Source organism: Petaurus breviceps, unplaced genomic scaffold (assembly GCF_028583685.1).
Source record: "Petaurus breviceps papuanus isolate PSGF00001 unplaced genomic scaffold, PetGlider_PUasm1.0 551, whole genome shotgun sequence".
Taxonomy (NCBI): Eukaryota; Metazoa; Chordata; class Mammalia; order Diprotodontia; family Petauridae; genus Petaurus; species Petaurus breviceps.
In genome coordinates this window covers 12,646,223-12,654,339 of record NW_027186372.1, presented here as the reverse complement: position 1 = coordinate 12,654,339, position 8,117 = coordinate 12,646,223, and positions in this window count along the sequence as shown.

Sequence of the window (8,117 nt, the reverse complement as noted above, 5' to 3'; positions counted from 1 at the left end):
TCTTTCTTTCTTTCTTTCTTTCTTTCTTTCTTTCTTTCTTTCTTTCTCTCTTTCATACTATTTGTGAGGCTTCAAGTGGATCACTCAGTCTCCCCATCTATAAAATGAGGGCTTTAAACCAGATGGCTTCTAAGGTCCCTTTCCAAATTCTAAATCTATATGGTCCCAGAGAAAGCTCTTTAGAGGTGAAGTACAATCAAATACTTGGGAATTTTTAATTTCTCATCAATAATGAAAAAATGTTATCAGCCTCTAGAGAGAGAACTGACAATGCTGAGTGCAGATTGAAGCATATTTTTTTTACTTGATTTTTCTTTTCTTTGCAACTTGGTTAATATGGAAATGTTTTACATGACTTCACATGTATAATTGATTGCTTAATAATACTGCTTGTCTTCTCAATGGATGGGGGAAGGGACTAGAGGGAGAGTATTTGGAACTTAAAATTTTAAAACATGTATTAACGTAAAGTATAATTATTTTAAAAACAATAATGCAATAACAACAAAAAATTTCTCATCAGCAATTTAGAAGCATTTCTGTGCATTTCAATTCATGAAATTCTTAATTCCTTTATAACATCTCTTGAATATTCCTCCTTCTCTCCTCTGACACTGACAGTAATCTGGTATAGGCCCTCATCAGCCCAGTTCAGGTCCTTCTATCACAAGCCTCTCCCCACTCCAATCCATCCTTTAGTTAGCTATTAAAGCGATCTTCCTAAAGTGCAGATCTGATCTTGTCACCCCTACAAGCTGCATTTTCAATAGTTTTCCCCCAGTGTCTTGGGGGGGGACCCTAGCTTTTATATAGCACCCACTATGTTCTGGGTACTTTGCTAAGTGTTTTATACATATTTCATTTGATCCCCACGCCAACCCTGGAAGGTTATATATTATCCCCATTTTAGCACCTGCTTTCCAAGGTTGGTATAAGGATGGGTCCCTGATCTGCTTTGAAGAAGGGACTTTCAATTATTGCAAATTAAAAGATTTTACGATTGCTTTTAGGAAATTGTGCACAGTGACTTTTTGATTAAACTTTCAGTGGGAGATAAGATGGGAAAACTTTGATGGCAAGTACATCTATGTGTCTGTCTTATATTATCTGTGTTTTGTGTCTTGGTAAATCAAACTAACTTCTTCCTGTGGTCTAATCGGTCAAAGGAAAGAACAAATTTTCCTGAGGAATCTTCAGTCTTTAGAAAGACAGTATCTGTTTCTCTCTCTATCTCTCCATTTCTAATTCTGGCCACGTCAGAGGGCCAGACAAGAGACACAGATAAGGAAAAAGGGAATCTTTGTTCCCAATCTGCAAAAATGTATGGCATTATAATTTAATTATAGACTAAATCTGTAACAGAAATGTGTAAGTTCTCTACTGTAAATTTCCAAATTGTGGTTTGAATGTACTATAAATGCTGAAATGTTTTAGTAAATTTTGGGATAGTACTCTGTAAAATTTGTTTTAAGGAAAAATAAGAATAAAACTGAAAGTTACATGGAAACAGTGTTTAGAGACCTTCTACCATTATTTCCCTGAAGAGCAACAGATTTATTGTTTTAGTACAAGGTTGGAAGGTGATTTCACTGATTAGTGGAAAAAAATTGGGTTTGCAGTTTAAATTTAACATCTGTCTATTATTAACTCTTTTCTGATCATGAAAAGAGAGAAACTTGTTTAAATCAAGGAACAACTTTAAAAGTAAGTAAAATTTAATCTGAAGAATGTTTTGTGTTGCCACTGTATTTCTTTTGTGAGTGACATAATAGAACTTGCTTAGGCAAACTACAAGCAAAGTCACAAAAACTATTAGAATAGACCACATATTTGTAAGCTTTTAAGAACCTCAAAGGCAACCTCAAATATTGCAATTAAGTGGTTTTATATAATGAAAACATGCTAAGTTGTAAAGGAAAAATGCAGGGGAGTGAATATTAGTTCTATAGATAGTCTGGGATATGGCTGGGAAATACTAGAAGAATTAAGCAAGTAGAAGAAAGAGAAGTGTCAGATCAGAATATGGAAAGAAAAAAGAAAGATGCAGTTTTGAAGGGTTTTCATCAAAGTCCAGTGGAGGGATATTTAGAAGAAGAAGAAAGAGAAGAAAGTTTAAGCAAGCAGAGATGAGAGAAGAAGCTGGTGTGTTTGAATTGACACATTTTGAATGGAGGCATTGAAAATAAAGGGTTTGGAATTTTGGAGAGGGAGATTTAAGAGAGGTTTCGATCCCATTGAGACAAGAAAGATTTGAGAAACTTTTAGAGAAATACCTGTTGGAAAGTTCAGACTTTCTATCTGTATTCTATCAAGCTAAAATGTTTAACAAATGGAAACTCTTAGAAATAAAAATTTGCAGCATAAGATTATCCTTGAAAGGGTAAATCCCAACTCTTAGAACCTCACAAGAATCAAAGCTAGGGAATGAGAATATGAGGCTGAGGGTTTCGCTGGATTAAGAATTTTACAAATAAAATTACATTAATAATTGTAAAGAAAGTGAAATTATTTTCCTATTTTTGATGTGATAATCATAAGAGACAGAGGGGCCCATTTTCCAAATCAGGCCCTTAGATTCTTTTTAAGATTCTTCCTTCAGCCTGTTGATGGCATTATTCATATCAGATACAGGGTTTTGGTAAAGATAGAAAAAAGCAAGTGGTATGTAAAAACTCATTTTTTTTCCTGAAGTTTCAGGTGAATTATGGGTTCCTAATTTGATGTTATTCTTACGGCTATGTTGCTAACAGGATTAAAATAGGGAATGTTACTTTAAAAAATAGCATTAGCAACTGCATTTTGCCTATATACACGATTCTGTAAAGCTAAGTTTTAGCTGCTTGTTAAGTCACATGATTTTGGAGAAGTCACAAGATTCCTCTCCCTCCCAAAGGTTACCTGACTTAAAGAATATCACAGAACTACCCCTCTGCCTCTTGCCTCAGTGTCTCCCTGTTGCCTCCACCAATCAGAAACTCAATTCTTATTATCCTGTTTTTCTCTCCTTCCAAATTATATATTAACTGTGTAGAAACCCAGGTTCTGGGTTGTTGGCTATGAGTCTTGGTCCCAGTCTGTTTCCACACCTCTCCCCCACCCTCCATAAGCTGTTTTCTGGACATAACTACAGTACTCAATTTCTTTATTCCACTCTAACAAGGGAAGGAAATAACTCACATTAATATAACAATTTAAGGTTTACAGAATGCTACTCATAATCCTACGCAGTAGATTGTGAATTAAAATGTTCATTTCACAGATAAGGAAAACTGAGCCTCAGAGAGGTGAAATAGCTTGCTAGGGTTACAGAGAAAAAGTGCTGAGGCCAGGATTCAAACCCAGATCTTTAGACTCCCAAGACGAGAGCTCCTTCCACCTCACCACCTGGATCCCCATGAAAAAGGGGTGGGGCTGTCAACAGGCAAACAGTGAGATCAAAGGTTCTAAGGAGCAGAGACTCATGAGATGCTGTCATCATGCACACCTAGAGCCTTTGAGCATGGGGGAAAGTTCATTTCCAAACCTGTTACAGAACCTCTGAATTTGGGGGAAAGTTCATTTCCAAACCTGTTGCAGTAATAATCTTTCTCAGAAAAGTCACAGTGGTATTCTCATAAAAGAATAGTGGTATTCTATAGTTACGTGTGTTGAGGTGTTTCTAAGAGTGGCCTTCTCTTTTTCATTTATCCCTCTTTCTAAGAGAGCTGCTGCCATCAGAATTACCTGGTGAAGGAACAGTAGAAAGGGGACTTTGGGGGGCAGCCGTAGCTCCCCCTCTCCAAACCTGAGCTGTCTTAAAGTCTTTATTCTCTCTGATCTACTCTAAATATTACTTCAAGTTATTGGGTTGTTTTTGGACCTGGGTCTCAATTTCATTGGTATTTGGAACTCCCAGCAAGGAAGCTCCTTCAGGTCTGCACTTTTAATCTTAAAGAACAGGAGGGGGTGGGGAGAGGGGCTAAAGTAGTATAGGTTAAGGGACTTGCTTAAGCTCAAACAGCTAGTATTAATCAGAGGTTTAGGCTTAGACTTGGGTCTTCCTCATTCACAGGCCATCTCCCTGACCCATGTACCAGGCTGCCTCACTTCAAGTCTTTAAAATATCTCTATTGTGTCAACCCTGTGTTCAAAACCTTCCTTGGCTCATCATCATATATGGGATCAAGAGCCAACTCTCCCTTTCAGAATTAAAAAAAACAAAACACCACCCTCCACAATTAGGCCCTTCCCAACCCATGCAGCCTCACCTACTTCTCTGAAGGACAGACCCTCTCCAGCAACTAGAACGGTCTAGTTCTCGTGCCCTGCAGCCACCGTGCCCAGTCTTCCTTGCTCATCTTTGCTCACACTGTCCCAGTCTCTCCAGATCATCGATTCCTGGGGGTTTTGAGGCAAGTTCAGTGTAAGCCAACAGTGTGACACAGCAGGCAGAAACACCAATTTGAATGCGGTCTGCTTTAATGGAAGCATAACGTCCAGACAAAGGGAGTTTTACTCCCACGGTAATCTGTGCTGATAGGGCAGTATTTTAAGTATTACAGTCAGTTATAAATGTCACCTTTTAGGGAAGGGCATCAAGAAGGAAGAACACAGAGGTGAGTAAACCAGGATGGTGAGAAGATTCAGAACCATGAGAAAAGAAAAAAAAAACTGTATAACTCCATTATATATTTAAAAGCAATAGCAAGTTATACATAACAGATTTGCAGTTTCATGTGCAATCATTTATTATATTATGAAAACACTTATTTTATTCCATAAATTTAAAAAAAAACCTTTTTTTAAAGAAATGGAGATTAATAGACTAGAGAAAAGAGAACTTAAGGGGGAGACATGTACATATATAAAAACATATAAAATAAATACAACATAAACCTAAGGTAGTTAAATATAAAATAGGGAGAAGTGCCAGCACTTGAGGAAATGCTTTGTGTAGAAGCTGAGCTGGTTTGAAGTGAGGGATTCAGAGGCATTGAAAGGCATGTATCCCAAGCAAGGTCAGCCATTGCAGAAGCACTGGGATAGGAGATGGAGTTCCCTAAATGAGGGTCAGGGAGGCTAGTTTGGATGGGCAGTAGTATACAAGATGAGGAGTAATGTATAATGAAGCTGGGAAGACAGGTGGAGAGGAGCTGAGAAGGACTTTGAAGACAAGAGCTTATATTTGGTCTCAAAGCAATAAGGAGCCACTGGAATTAAGTATAGAAGTATAAGTTCAGACCTGCATTGATGAAAAATCCCTTTGGCAGCTATGTGGTGAATGGACTGGAGTTGAGAGACTTGAGGCCAGAAGATGAATTAGGATTTACTAGGATAATGAGGACCTGGAACTAAAGTGGCAGCTATCTGAGCAGAGAAGGGGTTGGATGCTGAGAGATGCCCTGGGGGAATACATGGCAAGACTTGGCAAGTTATTTGATGTGAAGGGTGCTGGCAAGAACATCAGTGTAGGAAAGCCTGCACTGATGGCACCAGACAGCAAACTCCCTCAATTGATGCACATGAGTAACTGTGATAGTAATGGCAATTAAAGATTCCCCTGTATTGGCTTGGTTTTCAAATTGATTGTGTTAAAACCCAGAGTTTGTTAATCCCACCTGTGGGATGGGCTTGTTGATGTGAAAAGAAAGTCCTGAATTGGGAGGAGCTGGTGACGTAGATTTGGAGACACAAGAGAGAGGCGGAAGATTTTTCTTATTTCTTTTCTGTCCAACCAAAAGTCCTCTAAACAATGTAAATCATACCCCATTGAACCAGGTGGTCCTGGGTACGGTGCTGGGACATCTGGCCTCAAGGTCCAATACTCAATAATTGGGATCTTGTGTGTTTGTTGTTTTCTAATTTGCAGATTGGGGGTCATCATTCTGGCTAGAGGTGTACTTCCTCCCAATGGTCTATTACTCAAATTACGCAAAGCCATGAACAAATTATCCTTCCAATGTTGATATGAATTATTGGAACTTAACTTCCTCAATTGTCCTTTCAGTAATCCATTCATTCTTTCAATCAACCCAGATGCTTCTGGATAATATGGAATATGATATATCCATTCTATATTGTTTAGTATACAATACTTCTTCATTTCATTGCCTTTGAAATGTGACCCGTTGTCACTTTGAATCTGCATTGGGGTTCCATAATATAGGCTTATGAGATCTAGAGTTTTACAAGTGTTTTTCTGGGTTGCATTCTTATAAGGACAAGCTACTAGTACACCTGAATAGGTATCAACACAAGTACATATAAATCTGCATCCTTTATCCAGTGGTAGTGGACCAATATAATCTATTTGCCAGATTTGGGCTGGGACTTTTCCTCTTGCTATCTCTCCAGTTACTACCCGAGGAACAGTTCGCTCCTTTTCCAATTGACATATATGACAGTCTTCTGCTATCTGTTTTAACAGTGAATGAGAGATACTAATACCTCGATCTTGTGCCCACTGGTGTGTGGCCTGGACCCCCAAATGGCCTGCTGTTTGGTGGACCCATTTTGCTAATACCAGATCATCAGTTGTTGTCAAAGTAGGGACAATATGTTCAGTAGCAATCTTTGCCAGTCGATCAGCATGAGCATTGTACTCATGTTCTGGTGTGGTGGGGGCCACGTGAGCATCTACGTGAAAAACTGACAAGTCAGTGACCAAAGACATGTTCCAGATATCTTCCCATAATTCTTTGCCCCAGACTTGTTTACCATGAATTTCCCAATTTTCATTTTTCCACATGGGCATCCATGTAGCTAACCCATTAGCTACCGCCCATGAATCAGTGAATATATGACACTGTCCTCCTTGTTCTATTTTGATGGCTTGATATACTGCCATAAGTTCAGCATATTGGCTACTTGCACCTATCCCAGTACTTTCCAAAGTCCTTCTAGTACATGGGTTATAGGCCACTGCTTTCCAATGTCTTTTTTGCCCCAAATATTTTGCTGTCCCATCAGTAAACCATGCATGTCTCTTTTGTTCCTCAGTTAATACATCATATCCCTCATTCCACTTTACAGTGGACTTTACCAACTGTTGCTTTGGCTCAGGGGGTGTGTCATTCCTCTCAATTTCTATGTTTGCTACAGATTCATGTAGAGCAGAGACTCCGCTTTTGCCTGTTTTCGCTCTATTTTGAATATACCACTTCCATTTGATTATACTAGCCTCTTGGGCATGTCCAATTCTGTGAGAAGCTGGGGTACTCATTACCCAGGTCATAATTGGGATTCTAGGTCTTAATATCACTTCATGGCCCAGAGTCAGTTGTTCAGTCTCCACCAAAGCCCAATATGCAGCTAACAACTGCTTTTCAAAAGGTGTATACTGGACTCCAGATGAAGGGAGTTTCCTACACCAAAATCCCAAAGGTACATTTCGGCTTTGTTGTTTTTGCCATAAGCTCCAGTTTGCATAATCATCTTGTACAGTCACTTGCAATTCCACTGGACCATTTTGCATGGGCCACAAATCTAGGGCCAATTGTATGGCAGCCTTGGCTTCTTCAAAAGCTTTACTCTGCTCAAGTCCCCAATCGAATTCATATTTCTTCCGTGTGACTTTATATAAAGGTTTTAAAATCTGTCCCAAATGTGGAATGTCTTTCACCAGTGGACAAATCTGGCAAAATAACATCAAAACAGACAGACAAAGTACCAGCAAAACAGCCATGTCTCCTCAGTCCTTGGCAGCTCAGGGGGCAGGTCTCAAAAGTCCAGGGCAATTCAAAGCGGCCACCAGCAATTCTCTTAGTCTCTCTCTCTCCACGAGGTGCTGCTACCAAAAAAAATCTTCCGCCTCTCTCTTGTGTCTCCAAATCTATGTCACCAGCTCCTCCCAATTCAGGACTTTCTTTTCACATCAACAAGCCCATCCCACAGGTGGGATTAACAAACTCTGGGTTTTAACACAATCAATTTGAAAACCAAGCCAATACAGGGGAATCTTTAATTGCCATTACTATCACAGTAACTTGTTTAGAATCTTAGGAAGTTGCCAGAGTTGGGGAGCCGTGTTCGATGTGCCCAAAGCGAAAAGCAGTGTGACTCAAAGAACCCAAGATGCCAAGGCCAAACCTTAATTCATACAAGGCTGCCTGTCATGTCAAAACAATCATTTGCGGGGG